This window comes from Platalea leucorodia (assembly GCF_965183815.1).
Source record: "Platalea leucorodia genome assembly, chromosome: 7".
Lineage (NCBI taxonomy): Eukaryota > Metazoa > Chordata > Aves > Pelecaniformes > Threskiornithidae > Platalea > Platalea leucorodia.
In genome coordinates this window covers 44,014,503-44,035,003 of record NC_138829.1, presented here as the reverse complement: position 1 = coordinate 44,035,003, position 20,501 = coordinate 44,014,503, and the positions used below count along the sequence as shown (strand labels likewise).

The window sequence follows — 20,501 nt, the reverse complement described above, 5'->3', positions numbered from 1 at the left end:
GAAATGCCTTTACCCCTTTTGTAGTTCATTCACCCCTCCTGAGCCAGGTTCCTACTAACTACCTGCCACAGCTGGGACCTTCGATGTTCCCAGGTGGAAGACCTGGGTGGGACACAACTTTGTGTCCGGTACCGTTGTACCGCGCTGTATCTAGACACATGTGTGATGCAGTACTTGAAAGGCAGTATGCACTGTGCATACAGAAAGTCACAGTTCAGACATGGTATAAAGTTTTTCAGTGACCCAGTAGAAAAGTTTCTTGTATTGAACTAAGCATAGAAGCATAAATAAAAGATAATTTACCCATAAGATGCATGAACTGGAAAATTTGCATGTCAGCCAACTCTTCTCTGGCATAAGCTTGATGTACTGCATCAGCAAATTGCGAAATGAGGGGTTTTTTCTCTAAAATTCAGTTTACTTTGAGGAAATAGGCAACATACATCTGGCCACGATTATATTATTAAGAGAGTAACAAAATAGAGGCTTGGATTTTTTTGTTTCAATTGTTCAGGCTCAGGCATGAGCACTTGTTTAGGTTCCCCCCTCCCTTTTTTTTTTTTTTTTAATCTTTGAAGCTCTAAGTGCCATAGAAGCAGGCAAAACCTGCGTGGCTGTCAGACAGTGTTCATATTAAAATGGCATGGCGCAGCGTTATGCTGGACAAGGATCTGACCAGAAGCAGTGTACTATACTATGATTTATGGCCCCACTTCAACATAAGCACTTGAATTACTTTGGTGAACTGGGGCTGAGTTCAGTTTCAAGTCCTTGTCCTACAGATGTCTCCAGGCTTTTCTTTTTGATGCATTTGCCATGAGAAAGGGGAATCCTTGGAGCCAAACATAAAGAACAGACAATGAGGGCAGGTTAAAAAACACAGACCTAAGCAACACAGAGCTTAAAAGAACTATATGAGCAGTTAAGCACCTGTAAGGCAGATAGCAATAGGCAGGGCTGGCATAAGAGTATCTGAAATACCCCTTTCCAGCCCTGGGATGCACCCTCATCCTTTTCTCATGCCTCAACTGAAGCTTTGTCACTTGTCAAGGATCCAAGAAATTCCTGTGCACTGCAGACAGTTACCTTGAACCTGCACCAGGGCAGCTGCACAATCTTCTTCTTGCTGCTGCACAGACCTCTAAGATCTGAGCGCTCATTTAAAAACACTATCCCCACCAGAGTTTCAAGCTGCTTTCTGGATTGTGAGCAAAACTTGAGATGGCAAACTCTGATTGCTTGTCAACATGCAGAACGCAGCAGCAGTTTCCTGGGTGTGAAGGGGTGCTAGGTGAGGTGGGCAGCCCTGAGCTGTCTTGGCATGTGTGCTGGGTGGTTGCTGGCTCATGATGTCCCATTCCTAAGGAGTGACCCAACAGCCAACTGATGCTAGTGAAGGGCTTGTCCGCTAGTGAGTGTAGGATTTGGTACTGCCTGACGTATGGAGCGCAGAAGGATCATCCTCCAGCTTTTCCTCTTATTTATGCACATTGCAAAGCCTGTCCTTCCCAGCATCTGAGAAGGCAGCGGCCCCATTTTCCTCTGAGGACAAAAGCCACAGAGGGTCACAGGCTGGGTGATCAGCACCAGGCTGTTCCTGTGATGTCAGAAAGGCTCAAGGAATTCTGTCTGTCCTTGTTTTGGGGAGAGCTGGCTTCTTTGCATGAGTCTTGGTTAGAAATCAATGCTGCTGTTTTTGGTTTGAATAGGTTCAGCTATAGTGGGACTTGATGATATTTGTTGTTCTGGGCACAGATTTTCTGAAGGACTGCAAATGATGGGGTGCAACAGAAAGAATTACAGATGTTAGGATACGTCTCCTTTAACACTGTGTGAAGTCCCTAGTGTCATTTGAAAATCTAGAATGAAGGTCTTTCTTTGTATTTTCTATGCCAAGCCTCAATTAAATTTGCCAGCAAGACCCTCTGCTTTCTGGATCACTCTAGTGCAAAGGACTAAAGATGTTAAAGCAGCATCAGAGTGATTTGCAGCAGCATCTGGGTGGTACAGCAGACTCGGAAGAAATTGTACAGAATTGGAACTTGGAAGTGCTGTAGAAACTGTAAAGACTATTGCTACCCCCCAGGCAGTGTGTGGAGTCTGGTTGCTGTTTCTGGCACCTGGCAAAACAAGGCAGATGCTCTTTGGACAAGCCAGGTCCTTCTCTCCAAGCTTTTCTCAGGCTGCCTGCGGACTTCGGCAGATAACTCTACAGACTCAGTGCATTTCTTGGCAGGTCTGCTTCCCAGCGAAGAATGGATTAGGTGATCAGAGCTTAGGAGGTGCACCAAATAGTGCCACTGTGCGTCGGGCAGGTTCTTCCCTTGAATACATAGGCATTAAAAACCAATTTGTGGCAAGAAGGGAAAAAAAAAAAAAAAAAAAGAACAGGAAAAATCTTAAGAAACTGTTGCAAAACAACTACCAGAAAAACATCTTGCCTGTATTTAAACAGGGAGAAGAGGCCAGACGCTAGCCTGGCAGAGGAAGATGTCAAACATGCAGAAAGCAGTGGGAGGCTTAGCCAACTTAAATGGCCAGTGCATTGGAGACAACAGTGAGCTGAGGGAGTGCGTCCAGCCTCCCTGGGGAAAGGGACTTTCAGAGAGCGGTGCAGCCTTCCCTGTGAAGGGCACCATGGGTGGAATTTCAGGAGAGAGGGGGAAGAATGGACCGTTGCTGGCATTGTTCGTTCCTCACTTTGAGCACATCAGAGGAAAGCCATCCAAATCAGTCCCCTTCTCACTGACCACCCTCAAGTCAGGGCTGCAACGAGATGTTTTGGCACCCAAGGTATGTGTTACATATTCATTCTCCCATCAGTTCTCCCTACTCTTTTGCTAGGCTCCTCCCAGCTGCTGCCACTTACTTCTAGTCCCCCTCCGCAAACCTCTTCTGGGACCAGCAGGTATGCCAAGAGCAGCTGACGGGTTTGAGCACATATGCTCCCCCCAGCAATCCTTGCTTGAACTGGTCCCCAGTGGAGGGAGGGAGCTGAGAACTTCCACATCACCAAAAAATGAGACACTTCCATTTTGTGTAATTCATCTTATACTAAAAGCGGAGGAATGAATGGAAATTTTAATACGTATGCCAAACGCAGTAAGTCCAGAAGTCTTTGCATGACACCCTCCCTCCTGCCACAACACGCAGACTATTTCCAGATTGCAAATATAGCTGTTTAACTGTATTTATTATTTGTTTGGCCTAAGTAAGGAGTTAGGTGTCTGAACAGGGAGTTTGGCAGAATTCAGGAAGCAGAGTTCAGGTTATGAACCCAGAAATTCCCACTCTCCTCTCCCACTTAGCTGAAATCCACCTTTTTTTTTTTTTTTTTTTTCCCCCTTAAAAAAAATTACCATGCCCAGAAAAAGCTTTGTTTTGATTGTGCTGAACAACTTAGTACCTGCCTTGCTCAGAGCTCACCTAACCCATTCCCAAGTGTGTATTTGCCAGAGAAGAGACACAGGATGCTGGGGAGTAGTTTTGATGGCTCCTGTTAATAAAATTTCACTGTGGGGGAAAGAATGCAATACCCACTGAGCCAGGAGATGAGTGCAAGAGGGATCCTGACTCCACGTCCCCTTGGGAGCCCAAACCCCCTTCTCTGCTCAGCTGCCTTCCTCAGCGGGAAGGGCACGCTTCCCCTCTGGCCCGTCTGGGGGATCTGGTTTATGTCTGAAAGGTGGAGCAGTCTCGAGAGGGGACTCAGACTGCCTCCCCAGCCTGTGGATCTGGAATCCCTTCTGGATGCTGGGCATCAGGGAGTTAGATGTGGCTGTGCTGCACCGAGTGCCTTAGCCTCTTTCAGACGGGGTTAAAACCCATTACACCTGGTGCAGAGTATACCTTGGTAGCATCTCGGCTCTGTTTTCAATAGCACACAGGTAATAATAAAGTCCAAATATTCCCTTGTCCAACTCCTGATACGTAGGACCCCTCACCTTTCTCTTGGTTTTGTCAGCTTCCTCCCTCTGTCTCCCTAATAAAAACCTTCTCCTCTTTGTAGTGCTTTGTGATGAGAGACACTCAGTTCTTCTAAACTCTATCCTCAGAGTCTTGCAAGAGACTATTGGCAGTGCTTGTAGGGACTTTCTCATTTCGGGATGTATCTTGCTGGAGCTACCAGGCCGCTCTCCTATCCCAAAGTAGTCTAGCCCTGAATATTTCATCTTATCTTAAACCAGGCATCGAACTCTATCATCAGATGAATTTGTACATTATAAATGTCAGTTTCTGGCATTTCCCCATGGTGGAGCTGAGCAGGACCAGCTCAGACACTGGCCACGTCTGGAGCAGGCTGAATCTGTCCCAGAGCTCTGTGCTACGAGGAGAGCCCAGGTACAGCTCTGCCCACCTTCTCACTTTCCCCAGGGGAATCTGCCTCATCTTGTCCCTCGTGGTTTAGCTGTGTCCTGAGTCATTTTGCTAGAGCCTTGTTTTACGCTTATCGTCTGGTCTATAATGTGCTTGTGTGACACAGCAGCATCGCTGTGTGCACAGCTGGTGGGCTTGGGGCTGCCACTGTGTTTGAGAGAGCAGACCAGCATTTCAAAGCAACAGGAGATCATCAAGACCACTTTGGCTAAAGTCATTCAGACTCCCAGAGCAAGGGTGCACAGATTGGTGCTGCTGGATTTCGTGGGAACCAATGTGTTCAAATACAGGAAAAAACTGAGGAGAAAAATATATGTGATGATACTAATGCCAGAATGATATAACTCAATCTGAGGTGAAACCTGGAGGAAGGAAATATAGAACTGGTGGAATACAAGAAGTGATTTGAAATTCTTACAAACATACCTTTTGTGACCATGGCCTGCCCTTCTGCTATATCAACACTTTGGTGGTAGCAGCTTGGGAGTTCGAAATCAGTTTCTAAACCCTTGACCTCTTAGTGTGAAAAAGCAGCAGCAGGAGGAGGTGGATTTGCTGGGGATAAAGCTCTTATCCACAAACTTTATCATTTAATATCAATCTAGGGACAAAGATAGTCATAAATCCATGGGAAGCACCTATATTCTGTGTCCATTCTAATACCGTACGGGATGCATGCCAGGCAAGTGGACCATGGGGTGGCTGGGCTCTTACTCTGTGAGGAGAAGTTTGTCAGAAAATTGGGTAAATTACAATTAGACAAAAATCAGATTATTCAAGCAGGTACTATTACATTTGTGTTTATCTGGATCAATACGGCTCCTTCTTCAATCTAAAATATTTCATTAATTGTTTGAAATTGGTTTTTGTTCCCAAAATTGGTACAAAAAAGGCAAAGAAAGCATAAGGTGAAATTAAATGTTTTGATAGATGTGATTTTTCCCACCTTTATTCCTAATTCCCCGCTCTGTCTGAGATGTCCTATTTGCAAATACAGTTAGGTTAGACTTTCTTTCTGAGTTTGAAAGGATAGAGACAGGACGGAGAACTGGCAAATTCAACAGCATCAAGAGATGACTCTTCTATCCAGTGCTGAATAATTTCTTGCTTAAGAGTGTTTACCCTCATCCATGTGGCATCCTAAAATGTGTCCCAAGGCAGGCATCTGGCTCATTTTTCCTTATGGGCTGCCCACAGAAACTGTTCTAGGGGATGCAAACCCAGGTCTGATCATCTTCTCAAATCTCCCCTTTCCTGGGGATCAAGAGCTAACTGCACAATATCCACCTCTAGCCTTCAAAGGCTGTTCTTCCTCCTGGGAGACCTGTGTATCTCTGTTTCTGGTAGTTTTTCTAGCAATACCTACTACTCCACAGTTCTGAGTCCTGTAACAAGAAAGGCTGGAGAACTGGTCAGTCTCATGGCTGTATGCCTGTGCTCGATGGGAAGTTATGTGCCAGAGAGCAGGGACTTTGCACTCCTGGTTAGGAGGTGGTGTGCTTATGGCATTGCAACACTCAGGTATTGCTGCTCCGAGGCTCTGCTTTCCTTAAGGGACTTTGAGACTCAGAAGGACGGGAGTAAATGTTTTGAAATGTCAGTAGTTGACAGCTGACTGTAGCAAGGGCTCCAGGATCCACCTTCTTCAATGCGCAAAAGCGACAAGTTCAGTGGCGGTCTCTAGCCTGTTTCCAAAGCTCTATGATAGTGACCACCCTGGGTTTGGTAACAAGACATCTGAGCCTTGGGTGCTCCTTGAAGCCTGGTCTTGTCTTCCCCAGTCATGTTTTTTCCATTTCTTTTTTCCCTAGAGTATTTCAGTGCGTTACAGGGGAAATGTGCTAAGCAAAGTGGGTATCACTGATCTTCCATGCCAGGGGAGGGTCATTACTGCCTCTGGTGACTTTGCTGCCATGGCAGCACGGATGTCTGCTCTGACCTGGTGTCTCTTGACACTTGTTCCAGGGCATTTCTCTGCCTCTGTGGAGTATGCAGAGACAAAGACCTGCTCTTACAGTGCCTCGTCCCTGAAAAGCTGCCCTAAATTGTGGAGAAGGACAAGCTGGCCATCTGAGGAGAGTTCATGGCTTCCTCCTACTGCTGCCTGTCACCTCAACTGACAAAAGCCCTCCAACTCTTCCATGACACTGCAGCGGCACAGTCACCTGCCAACTTGTCTGTTACCCATGCTGCACTTCTGTAATGGCATTTCACCAGCCTGCCATGCCCTGCTACCTAATATGCCCTTTTGCCAAATATGCCATGAGAACTGCGATCTGCCTGGGGCTATGTATATCTATCTTTCCATGGGGCCTGCAGGCTTTTGTCTCACTTTGGCTTCTCCAAGCATCAGCAGGGATTCTTCAATCTTAGATTGACCCAGCTGTTGCTCTTTCTTGTCCCAGACTCACTGGTTCCCTCCAGGACTTCACATGACCCCAAACATCTGGAGCATCTGGCATACTCATGTCAGCAAGAGAGGACAGTCCTGGGCTCTCCAGGGTGAGCACGTTCCTGACTTCTTGCTGCTTTAGAAGCATGGGGCTGGGCTGCCGAATGGTTCGTCGTCTGCAATGCAAGCAGCATCTCCCCCTCCCCACCCCCAGACAGACCCAGATGCCAGGGTCGGCAAGCGAGGGCACCACGAGGGGACCTGCCAGCTCTGCCACTGCAGCTGCTCCCTCTGTTGCTGGCAGCTGGGCTTGAATATTCATGGCAACAAAAGATTAGCACTGTGTGTGCTTGGCACTGGAGGCAGATAAACTTTCTTGAGGTGCCGGTGGCTCTGTTCTCATCCCATTCAAAGAGCTCGCTCCCTCTCCCCCGCTCCACTTGTCTGCTTCGTCGACCAGCTGATTCTCTTGCTGTATAAATGGCCTCTGTTGGGAGAGGGAGGCGAGCAGCTTGATTAAGCATTCAGCAAAGTGGTTCGGAGTCCAGACAAACTAGCGCGGATCTTGCCAACACTTGCACTCAATTGGCACCGAGGAAAACCAGGAAAAAAGCTCATTTATAAATGGGCGAAATTTTGCAAGGCATCAGAGTGGACTTATGAGCTGCTATCCCCTGCTCAAGTGATTTAGACATTTAAGACCATCATTCCCTCTGACTTCCACTGAGATTTAGGGTTTTGAGTGTCTAAAGAACATTCAAGAAGGAGACTTAGACCTTCCAGTTACTTAGAAACTTTTCGGTTTCACCTCACGCTGTCACTGATGGGTTTAAAATACTGTCTGCCACTTCTCCCTCCCTGCTCTGAACTGGCCTGGAATGAAACAAAAAAATGAAATTAAGGATAGTTATCAAATCATTGATGTTGGTCATAAGTGGAAGCGGAGAACTCTGTTGCTCTCCTACTTTTGCCATTAGATTATTATTTATGAAAGGAGCCTGGAGTCGTGGCAAGTTTGTAACGCTGGTGAAGTTGACAGCACAGGATGGCTGGCAGCTTTGAAAACTGCCTCAGAGATGAAGGGATGACCAACCTGGGCAGACAGAAGATGTGAGCTGTGAGTGTGATGTGAAGTGCTCCTGTGTCAGTGTAGGAGACGTCCTTACTTACAATGCATTTAAACCACTCTTTGTCCCTTTCTTGGCAGAAATTTTCAGTCTTCCCTGGGCTGTCAGGGCCGGGTCACATTCAGCCCAGAGCAGGTGGGTGGCTCATGCTTGGAAAGGAAGCCTGAAGGGGGAACAGGCAAACAGTGGCTGGAGGCTGAAGAAGGATTGATTACAAATGACCAAGCAAAACCATCGGTGTGATAGCGGTAGCTTTTCAAAAGCATTCAGAAGTAGGCAGAAGTGGCTGGCCTATCGGGCCATCTTGCTCTCTCACCCAGTATATCTTCCTTTTCCCACCCAGGCAAGGCTGGTGGCAGCTGGTGGCAGGGTGAGAATTGTGACCAGCTGAGCTGCTTCGTTGCTTTGGTGGCCCTGCTCAGGCTCTGGTGCTGCAGCTTTCCCTTGGGAAGAGTGTTGCTCTTGCCACATGCCGTGCCAGGAGTCAAGGTGCCCAATCCAGGCTTCTCAGCTTCCCCAGGGCTTCACATTAAAAGTTAGACTTTATGACCCCCAGATCAGTGCTTTGTCAGAGTTAGTCCTTGGTAGACAGAGCAAACTCATCCCCCCAAATTTAAGAGAAGGTATCTTTTCAGTCAGCGGAGAGAAAGCAAATCATCTGAGCTGTTCCAGCTCTCTGCTTTAGAGTGAGATGAACCATACCTCAGAAGTGCCTGCATCTTTTCAGTTGTTAGAAGGGAGCCTAGACAACTAGATCAAACATAGACATCTATGCTGTAGATAGATAAAGTGACTGAACTGATCTCCCCCAGAGCAGTCAGGGATAGCGGCACCACAAGGAACACCAGCATCTCCAAAACTGTCTGAAGCCTGAGGGATGAGCCGTGTTCGTGCTCTGAAGAACTGTGGGCATAATGGCTCGGCACCATTCTTGTGCACACAGTCTTGTGCTGACAGTGGGGAGAGAGGAGTTTTCTAGATCTTCCTCAGGACATCATATAATGAGGCTTTGGGGGCCCAGCAGTAAACGTGTGCCACAAAAGGCTGCCTGATGGGGTCTGCTCAAAGTAGCCAAATAATTATCTTGCTTTGGCAAACCACACAGGTCTTCAAGTCAGGATAATATTAATAGTTTATTATTTGCTGCTGTGTGGGAAATGGGAATAATTTTGAGTTTTCAGTAATTTGCTAGGAAATTAACTTCTGATGCCAAAAGCAAGGCTGCTGCATTGCTAACCGTTCTCAGGGATGACAGTGGGGGAAGAAAAGAGCTTAGGGGCATGGCCACCTGCTCCTTCTCCATCTGACACTGCCGTAGTCACAGTCTGCCCAGATTTGGCTTGACAGGTCTCTTGTGAGGACAATTGAAACACCCTCATTAGAAAAGAAGAGTTACACTGTTCAGAAATGAAACGTAAAATTTGCTTTTGCCAGTTTCATGAGTCTATTGGGAAACAGGATCCTCACTGTGCATGAAGTCGCATTGTAAAAGGCCAGTGCTGTCTAGGAGTCCACAAGTCTTTTTCTATGAGGGAAAATGGCCAACATCCTTAGCTGGACAGGCCTGTTCAAAGCTAATGTTTTCCTCTCACGCCCTCACAAACGAATTCCTGGTAATGATGATCATCCCTTGGGCTGTTAAGTGGCTGCCATGGGCTGGGGGGCCAGATCAGGCTTCTCAGCTACATATTGCTCTCTTGCTTTGAGAATTCACTTGAGGAGATGTAACACAACATTGTGCTGGTTCATTCCCAAGCACCAGCAGGACCTTTCTCACCTTTTCAGTATTATTCTTTTTTTCTCTCAAGCCCCAGTTAGGATCTCAAGAGTTTTCCTTCAGCAGATATTGTCATTTCTTTCTCCTTTCACTGATTTTAACAGAGCTCTCCATTCTCCATTTGCAGACAGGGAGCGTTTACCACCCCGTGCATTAGCTGGCGCCTTCCCTGGCCCATGTTGCCACACAGTGCGGCATTTGTCACTGTCATATTCTGGGTCATGGAAATGCTGCTCACCCTCTCATCCATGCTCTGTGTCACAAGCAGCTCTGACTCCTTCATTCCTCTCACAGAGGGAAAGGAAAGCCAGCACTCAGCACAACAATTTTTATCGGATCCAGCCACATGAAGACACAAGCTGCCATTAACACATTCTCACGCAAACACAGAGCAGACTGCCACTTCTTCAGGTCTTTCAGCCTCTCTTGAGCTGTCTGTCTCTTCGTGGTCATTGTATTGACGTGCCTTGATGACATTGGCTCTGCTGTAACCAGAGCCGTGAGTGTGCCCAAGCTGTTCATTGCAGCATCTCAGGTGATAAACTGTGTCATCTGGTTGTGCATTGCAGCTTATTCGCTGCCAGTTTCACTGGAAGAACAGAAATAAGAGAGCGCCTTCTCCATGGCAGCACTGGGACGCTGCAGCTTTTCCCCAAAGAGCAGCCTCTGAGACAGCCCTACGTTATTCCTAGACATAACCACAACAGCGAGTGTGTGATTCATGTGGAGAGCAAAGCCAACTCAGCCTGACTCATCTTGCATGAAGAACTAGCCCAGGGTATTAGGCCTTCACCTGCTGTTCTTATTTTAAATAAAAAAACAACCAAATAGCAGAGAAACCCTTTCCTAATATAGACTGAGTATCTGGGAAGGTCCTTAATTATTCATCAGCATGAGAAGTGTCTAGGTACCCAGGTGCAACCCCTCATCTTAAAGCATGCAATATATCTGATGGACCCAGAGAAATCTTGGCAGAGCCAAGATTTGGGACTATCTGAACTCTACTCTGGGATGCTCCTTCCTAAGAGCAAGCCCTGCTGCTGGTCACTTTACTGCCATTTACGATCCAGATGCTCCAAGATATCGATGCTTAATAGCTATTGCAATCAGTGAGACATCTTGGAGGCCCCAAACCTAGGTGTCCTTAGAGATACTAGCTACTTCTCGCTAAATTTAGCATCTGGAGTTTGACCCAGGGAGCTCGTGCTGTTGCTCGGGGTGATGTCTCCTGGCCAAAAGTTGTACTGGCAGCTACAGCCAGTGCTCTTACCCCATTGCTGGCAGCTGAGTGGGCTGCCACTGAAGAAATACCAGCACACCCTTGCAACACAGGGATACTTGTACCTCAGGACAGGCATGGCTGCAATCTTTATCCAGTGCCAGAGCAGAACTCAGTAAGAAACGTTTATTGATACCATCATGTTTTTAAAAGCTTCTCTTTCATACAGCTTCTATGCAAAGATGCACAAGTGCAGAGGTAAGGAGCACTGGAAATTAAGGAGGACCTGTGAAATGAGGCCTTTTTTTTTACATTAACTTTGAACGTTGACAGATTTTCAGTGAAGCTGAGAAATACAGTGAGGCTCTTGCAGTTGAGAAGAGCTACAAGAAAATGAGGCTCTTGTTTCCTGAGCACAAGTGTGATTTGGAGGGCCAGATATGAGAGCTGTGCTAGAAAATCAAAAGGCAAAAGGAACCACAGAAAAGCGGAGAGAGACACTTGCCAGATCCCTAGGCATCTCTCTGGGAGGGTTTAAAGAACTCTTTAAAGGACTTTTAAATAAGGCAACCTGGCCATGTCCTTTTTGTAGAAATCACAGAGGCAGAGATTAATTTGGAACCTGCAAACTAAACAAATCTACCTAATGAATTTTCCGAGAAAGCTTACCACCTCAGTCAGCAACAGAGAGACTGCTTAGTCCATAGAAATGGCTCGGGTTGTAGAAAACAAACAAATAAAAAATCCCCTTGCAGTTCGCATGAAGATTGCAGAGATAAGGCTCTCTGAGAGTACAACAGGAAGCTCTGAGCTGGCAGCAAACCTTCTCCTATAAGGAATCTTGGAAGAGCTTTAAAGAGGCAGAGTGTTGGGACAGGGAGGGGAAATGAGTAACAAACAGGAACCCTGCACAAAAACAACTGGCTTCTGCAGCCTGTGACGCCGGCTTTTCTCATGCAGCGCAGGGAGGCAATGATGCTTCATTCTTAAACTTTCACCTTTGACAACAGCAGGCCAAGCCACAGTGTTACGTAGCAAATAATTGCATTTTACAGCAGTTCTCTCCTATTATCCTTCCTGTTTCTTTTCCATGAATCAATTATCTGTGAATTGATCTTACTGGGAAAGAGCTGATGGTTTTCCTATTAGGTATGTGTGTGTGTGTGTGTGCATGCACATGCGTGTGTGTGCATGCACATGCATGTGCGTGCGTGCGTGCGTACACACATATTTGCAGATTATGGGACTCCATTTTCCTTTGGGGTAAGCACAGAGCTTTCCTGGTGACACTGGCAGGCACAAGTGCTTATGTCCCATTAGGACAGAGATCCCAAGGAACATGTATTGAACGTGCAGTCCAGCATTGCGATGTAAGTTTAGATGTTGTCTCTATAATTAGAATATGATTGGTTGGGATGAAGAAAAGATACCTGCTTACCTGGTGAGGGTGGTAAATTGCATGCGTGAGTAGAGATGGGAAGGAGAGAACCTGGGTATACCATGTAGTCACATGAATCAGCACTTGTTAGCCACAGGTTTCTCATTTAATAATGGAATACCTTGATTAAAAATGTGACCATCTGTTGGAATGAGGTGCTGTAGAGGGCTAGGGACACACACTTGGAGTTTTGGGCTGCACTGCTCTTTGTAGACAACGCCGTTCCAGTTGCAAAGCATGTCCTTCCTTGTGAGCTGGCTGGGTAAGCTGCTGTAGCAGCGACTCTCTGACACGACTCAGATTTCAGCTGGAGGACACAAGTTCTGCAGCATTGAAGAAATTAATTCGGTCCAAAAAATGAGTCTCTGTGTCTTTCACTAGAAATAATGGGAAAATGTCTTCCAGGCTGTCACCTTGATTATACAGCTAGTTACTCATGTTCTGAGGGGAGGAGGGAACTATAGTGAACAGCAGGTAAGATACAGATATAAAACAAAGAATGGGCAGCTTCATGGCCTTGTATCCTCCCATAAAGGGCTTTGCTACTGGCATTTTCATGCCTTTAGCAGAAAGGATAAATGACACCATTCTGCACAGCCACCAACTGCTGATTCAAAGGTTTGACAGTCAGGCTTATGACTTCCAGCTGCCTGCCCTGCTCCTGTGCCAGAAGTTCCCATCCCCACACCACTACACGTACCTGCTTCTGCACTGGGAAATGTCGCGTCTTAGCTTAACCCACCCACCGACAGCCTAGGGAGCTGGAGAGGAGTTACGGCACCATGTTAAGCACTGGGGTCTGCAGCAGAAGAACCAGAGAGTGAGGACGCGGACAGCTAAAGCTTCCCTTGGCTGTAACTTCATGCCATGCACCAGGCCCAGTCATAAAACCTGTGTTGATTCCTGAAGCTGAAGCTTAAGGAGAGGAAAATCCAGACGTAGATAGCCTCTCCTGGCTTTCTAATGGCAACAGTAATGATTAAGCCTGAAAGAATGTCTATAAATATATAGAAGTAATGAGTTTACATGCTGACATGAGTTTACAGCGCTGTGCATGCTTTTGACTGAAAATGGGAAAAAAACCCCAGGTGTTACTGTCTGTTTCATCCCATATCAGTTTTAAGCAGCTTGACATGAAGGCGCTCAGGAATGAAGCTGCGGAGCACAGACAGCAGACCTTGCAGAGGAAAACATGGGGGTCCAATCAACAGAAACTCCCCAATTTTTCCAGGCTAACACTTTTAAAAAATACTTATCCAAATTACCTGACTCTTTCCAGTGAAAGAAAACAACGATTTTACCGTACAGTTTCTCTCATGGCCAGCATCTTTTCACTGACTGCACTGAGGGGCAATATTTTATGCCAGCCAGTCACTTGGGTTGCCAGGGTTGTTGGTGTGGGGGCATGAATTGTCATCTTCTTAGCACTGATGAATGTTTTGTAGCCACAGGAGCATTTCCGAGTTAACTAAGTGACTAAAGACTGAGTGAATGGAAGCAGCTTGGGTCAAATGAATTCTTCATTAGTATCTCAGAGGAGAGCCTGTCATTTTAGGACCTCAGAGGAGCAGAATATGGGACGTCTGTGTACACCGCTTGGCGAACTGTCAGTGCAGCACGCTAACAAATTCATAAGAGCTGCCCTTAAATGAACCGTTAGGAGGCCAAGTGATTAATAGGTTGATCTGTCGAAACTGTTAGTTTCCTAAAAGCATGACTGAGTGGACTCATTGCTTACGGTACAAGGAGCTGTTATTAACATTCCAATAGCTGTTTTTCGTTAAAGACATCTGTGACTTAGAACTGTGAAAGCCTGTTTGGTTTTGCATTTGTGTCTTAAATAAACGAAACACTGCATTTGTATACCCAGCACATGTTTCCTTTAAGGGGTTTGCTTTCAAAGCAGTCAAAGCAAAATACATTGCCTTGTGGCAAACGCAGCTGATGGGGTACCACTTTGCGGCTCATGGGCTTTCATCTCCTGTGAGGACAATGTGACCTGAGGAGACTTTGGGTTCCCTCATGCAATGTTCCTTTTCCGTGCCAAGATGCTACTCTGCTTTTACAGACCATGTGGACCCCAGGCATTTGGGAACTTGCTTTTTGGCAGCCATATTTCTAATGTACAAATACTGCAGAAGAATTTCTTCCTCCCCACCCACAATGCCACATGTGTGCTTCATGCTTGTACCTCTTTCTCCAGCTGTTGGAGAAAGCAAATCAGAACTGTAATTGCCAGTAAATTCTGCCTCAACAGAAGAATTGATTTTTTGAAACTGTCAGCAGTCTAGGAAAGATTATGAAATAACAAATGGGCCAAGGAAACAGCACAGTGCAGTGGTTAAAGGCCTATTTACCCTGAGCAACCTGAGTTTGGCAAACTGGTGAGTCACCTAGGATGGGGTCTACAAAGGGACTTTGGCCCTCAAGGCTGAATCGTGTGCTGTTGAAACCCCGCTCTGCCGATGTCGTAGCCATGTCACTGATGTTCTGTGGGCACTATGCATTCTGATGCATTTGTAAAATATGCAGTTGTCATACAAGGAGCAGAAACTTCTCAAGTATCAGGGTCTGAAACCATCCATTCCTCTTTCCACCCAAGACGGGACTGCTACTGAGGGCCCCTGTCACCTGCTCTCTCTGGTGCTTAGTGATTTGGCCAGCAGGACGAGCTGAAGGAGGTTCTCTCTCCTGAACCTGTGTCTCTCAGGAAAACGCCCCACCTCCTGTATTTGATATATATGAGTTTGGAGAGAAAGGGCGCTCTCAAACTGTTGAGCTGAAGCTGTTCCCCTCGTGGGACTAGCCAGGGACAGTGATGAATAGCAGCATCACACAATTTAGGTCCTCCTTCTTCAGAGGAATGGGGCTTGGAAGGGTTTGGCTGCTGAACACCCTTCTCCCAGGCATCTGCAATCTTAGGCTGGAAAAACATGTGACAGAGCAAGAAACAACCCAACAGAGCAACAACAACACAACCTGGAACTCTACCAAGTGGGGAGGCCTCAGGACTTCACGGCGTGGTCACGAGAGCTGGGAGAGCCTCACAGAGGTCTTTGGACAGGAGTGCTGGCTCCTGCTTGGGCTGAAGGAGTGAAACCCACTCAGTGTGCCCACAGAGCAGTCCTCATGGCCTGATTCTGGGTGAGGGGAAGTAGGAGAGCTTTGAGGGGGACTATCTGTGGTTGAGAAAGGACTGGCACTTTACAAGAAATTGTGTCACCCTCCCCTGTGTTCAGGGAAACTCTTGTTTAGGATAGGAAGTTGGGACCCTCCAGGCTTGTTATATCAGGGCCTCTACGTACACACTTTGAGAGTATACAAACTGCACAGAAGAATGTTGATCCATTGCAAGGGTCAAAAGGGGAAGAGCAGTAGCAGACAGAATAAATTTCTTGCAACGCTGGGGCAGGACATGGATGGGAAGCTGTTCTCCTGGTATGGGAAGACGGTTTTACTGAAATAGATGAGACTGCCTTGAATTCTCAGTTACCAGCAAACTGGATGATTTCCTCAGCAGATAGGATGTCTCACTTCATCTTCGTTTTTGTTATGTCAATATTCAGACCCCACTTAGTGCTCTTTTGGTGAATCATGTTTGTAAACTGTACGGTACAGCTATTCATATATTGGGCAAGGTCCTGTCGGTTCCTGTACGCTGGAAGCCTGGAAGCTATTAAAACAATATCTGAAGTGTCCAAGAAGAGACTATTTTATAACCTGCAAATCCACTAATATCTTCCAGGTTCATCCGCCATCATTCCTACTTCCTTGGGTGCAGTCTTAGATCATGGAGTAAAATGTTCCCAGTGACCAGCACAGACTGGGAGGTACCACATGTGCTAGCTAGAAGGTGCTGCAGCATGTTTTCATGCTGTTATTCTGAGTCAGGAGATGTCTATGCAGCTCTCTCCAAACACATGTGAGCTGTCTCCTTCCGTGCTTTTGGCTGACTGAAAACTGTGTAAATGTGATGAACATGACATCAGGGCTGCCTGAGAGGAGGAGAGCCTTAGCTCAGGTTTGGCAATCTTATTCCACACTCATCGCTCCACCAGCCAGATTCCCGCTCTTAACAACCACATCAGGGAGTGAATAAAGAGAGCCTGCGGCTGCTCACAAAGGACCACATCATGATGCTCTCATCCGACATCCTTCCCATGGATCGACCCTGGCCCACGGGCTAGTCATGAAGCACGCACTCCACAAACTAAGCAGCCACTGTTTAAAGTACAAGGGCCTGATTCTTTTCTTACTCAGAACAGATGGAGGAGAAAACCTACCAGTCAAGGACTCAATGTAAACGGAGCTGGCAGTGCTTTCCTGAGTCGGCAGACAGCTTGAAACAATGGCTCCGAGAAGCGCGTCCTGCCTTCATTCATCGCACTAGGAGACTTGCCACCGAGTCCCATGGAAACAATGTGAACGGCCATATTCAGGGTTTCACTGCTGATTATTTTAGCAGACAGGATGGGGACAGGGTAGGAATGAGACCCATATGGGAAGTGGGAATTGCATGGTAGGAAGTAGGGAGACAACACAGAAAAAAGACAGGGAAGGGGGAAAGAAACAAAGACAGGAGGGGGTGAAAGAATAAACCCTCAAGGGCAGACATGATGGTGATAGTAAGGTACTTGCTCTTTATCTCTGAGTGACACTGGACACAGCATGGCAGGAACAGAGCTAACAGGATGAAGATAACTGGGCCATTTCTTCCTCATTGCATGTTTCACTTGCCTGCTGTGTCTCTATCATTTTGGGAGAATTGTTCTCTGGGTGGAGGATGCAGACTGCCCTGTCGGCATACCCCAGCCCACGAGCCGTGAGAAAATGGCTTCTTTCAGACAGGCTGACATTAGGCACCCAGCATGGGCCAGGTCACCCGGGCCCTGCCAGAGATGGGCACTGCCAGAGGGGGTTTATTGGTTGTCAGTGTCTTCGGATGGGAGGGACCGTCTCCTGGAGGTGTCTGTCCCTCTCCACCCCTGGCAGGGAGCCAGACTCCCAGCTGTTCTCAAGGGAAGCGCATCCCAGCCTGAGGACGGGTAGAACGGAGTGTATGTGCTCCATGCTGGATGTGCCTGCACTCCTCAGCGGTGTGTCAGAGTCCCCCCTGTTCTCCTAAACTGAATGGTGAGCCACCATTCAGTTCACTGCACTTCCAGGTGTCAGATGCTTAGGACGGGGAACAGGCTTGTGTTTCTTTCTTCCAAGAGGCAGCGAATTACAGCTCCGAGAAAGCCATCCAGTACATCTGTACTAGTAAATTAAATGAACCCGGGGCTTTTCTCTGAACCAGAGGCCAGCTAGCATTGAACCGCTCATGTTCATACTGGTTGTGCTAATTCCTGTACCATGCCTGGAGCTGTGTGCTGGCCAGCTCAGGACAACACTGTGCAAGAGACACTTCTATTTAACAGGGTAGGAGATTGCCTTCCAATGCCTGGCAATGTTCAATTTACTAGTATAGAGGAGCCTAGATCCTAGATTACCCCAGACACATCACTATCTTACAGGAGTCTCATATGTACTGCCCTGCCCTGCCATTCCCAAAGCACCTCTGACTGCTGCCACTGCTACTGACCCTGGAGCAAAGCAAAGAGTGGAAACGTCTCTGCACAACCCAAGGGCATTCAGCAGTGGTTCTTCACCAGGCCCTTGGTTGTGTCTCATGAGCTCTGAAAGCAGAAGAGATCGCTAAGCCCTGCAGGGCGAGTGACTCCAGTTGTTCCTGTCCAAAGAAAGAAAGGGGAACTTCAGGTTTGTGTCAGAAGCAGTTGGGATTGACAGCCGCCTGCTATCGCACACTGGGGAAGTGTCCTTGGCACTGTGAGCAGGCAGGATGTTTACTACCGGGGGTTCGCAGAAACTATCAGAAAGGGTTGTGATAAGTAGATCTGATACATTTTACAACCCTTGAGGGCCTTTTCCTAATTTGCCATGTGACTTATCAACCTGTTATTGTCCTCTAGTGCTTTCCACATATTGATGGCACTGACCTTGAAAAGCCCATGGCCTAATGATATTGAATGATATTATTGTGTGTGGAAAGACAACAGAATTCTAGGTCAGAGACTGGAGGGGGACGTGTGAATGTGGAGACTGACTGAGCTGGAGACTATTTCCAGGTGCCAGTTTGTGCAGGCCAAGTTCTCAGAGGGATTCATGAAGCGATACCCACACCCTGGCGTTACTGTCACCACAAGCCAAGAGAAGCAACTGATTTGCATTCTCTCCTGAGCCATGCAAGGCCGAGCTGCTGCCGAATCCTGCAGCACAATGCAAGCTGTATCAAGTTCACTCACACTGGGGTCCTGCAAAATATGGTAAAATATGGTCCCTGTTTTACAGAGAAGGAAGTGGGAAGGATGCTTAATAAAGTTGTATAAGATTTCAGAGCATACCCATGGTAGAAGGAAATGCACCAATCCCCCAAGGCCTTGCTCTTGCCATTTCAGGTGGGGTTCACCAAATTGGGAGATTTGAAAGAAGTTCCCACTGTACCAGAGATGTTGTCCTGGGATCATCTCCCTCCTTATGGAGCCCCTCCTTGGTTTCTCATCACCATTGCAATAACCACTGACCCAAGAGGTCACTTCCCCTACTGCTCACAGTCAATGCAACTGAGGATATTTCTTTATACAGGAGAATTTGACTTGAAAGTGTTTAATGCGCCAATCCAGCTGCAGCTGCTGGGTGAAATGCAAGCAAGGGTCAGGTCAGCAGGCAGCTCTCCATCCATTTCCAACAAGACATCCAGTTTATGCACCCTTCAAATTAAGCCTAAATATGGACTGGATTTATCAAATCCGGAAGCTGCTAGGTAGAGAGGAATTCACCCTGGGCTCCTGCAACTAGAAAAATCCCCTTCAGAACTGAGGAGCCAGTAGCTGGTTTGTATTGCCTAAGCACAGGGGATTTTGAACCTGAGATTCCTAACAGGTCAGGAATTAAAATAAGACTCAGCTCTGGTCTTTGCTCCAAACTGCAAAGTAAACCTTGCCCCATTCCCAGTTTCAGACAAGTCTGGTTCCACCACAGCTGCACAAACCTACTCTCTTCTTGTCATTAGAGGGGTTCCAGGCTGACTGCATTAGAGGGGCTCCCTGACTGCATTTCTGATCTGTCTTCAACCACAGAAAAGAGGCAGGGAAGAAAATTTGGTTTTCTTGCTCTTTGGTTGAAGGTTTGCTGAAAAAAAACCCCACTAATGAAAGTCAAGAGGTGGTAAATGAATGTCAGTGTGGAGACTGACCTGGGAGTAAACCTTGTGCAGGAAGATGCATTCTTCCTTGCAGCAAACAGAGCAGTAGCTCCAGCAGCATGGCTTTTGCAAGCCCTGCCTGCACAGCCCACAAAATGGCCTGGGAGAAGGGGATGGGTGAACCTTCCCTGTGTGGAGAGGTCGGGGCTGGGACGCTTGGGAGAGCAGGTGGCATAAACCAGGTCGAAACAGTCACTGGTCTCCTCTTAGCAAGAGACACGTGAGAGAAGCAGCAGTTTGTTCCTGCTTGGGAAGCTGGCAGGATGCCATAGCATCCGAGGAGTTTCTGGAGGGGGGGAAATGCCTGTGTAGTCCCAGAGCGGGGGTCAGCGGTGGGTATGCGGCTGTTCCCACGCACTGCAGTGATAGCCAGGGTCCTGCCTCACGTCCTGGCGCAACCAGGCCTCTGCCAGCGAAATACAGCCCTTGTCCCCAGCCTGGGGCTATCGTGACAGAGAGACCTTAGGTCTCCTCACCCACACCAAGGCAGCAGCTAGCAGTGGGGCAGGACCTGTGATGGATTTAGGGCCACTCAGGCCTGGTGACAGCCTAACCAGGCTGCAGGGCACCGTGCTTGAGCTAATGCGCCTTGGTCCACTGGGGGGTTGTTGTCTTGGGCTCCGGCAGGCACAGGAGAGGAATCTGCCTGTGCTTCTCCAAGGGGGTTGGTTTATCGTGTTTCCAGTGGCTGGCGCATTGCCAGACTGTGGCTTCTGTCGGCAGTCCCCGCTCTCTTGCAGGCATCTCCGGCTGAGACCATGCCATCCCCCTTCCGAAGCTGACCCAAAGCCTTGTCTTCATCACCGCAAGTTACAGTCCACCTTCCTCGTCTTTGCTCTGCCCTGGCCACCTGTAGCCAGGTCTGGACTGGCTTTACCTGGCGTGATATCCATGTCCTGGAAACAAC

General features: G+C 47.5%; 1 protein-coding gene across 1 annotated transcript in view; it reads left to right on the top strand.

Moving 5' to 3' along the window:
* Positions 1-2,703, top strand: part of VPS18 (VPS18 core subunit of CORVET and HOPS complexes) — a 34,460-nt gene extending 31,757 nt beyond the window's left edge. Inside the window, exon 7 of the mRNA XM_082317204.1 lies at positions 2,456-2,703. The gene's annotated coding sequence lies outside the window, so the exon portion shown is untranslated. The remainder of the gene's footprint in view (positions 1-2,455) is intronic.
* Positions 2,704-20,501: the final 17,798 nt, after the last annotated feature.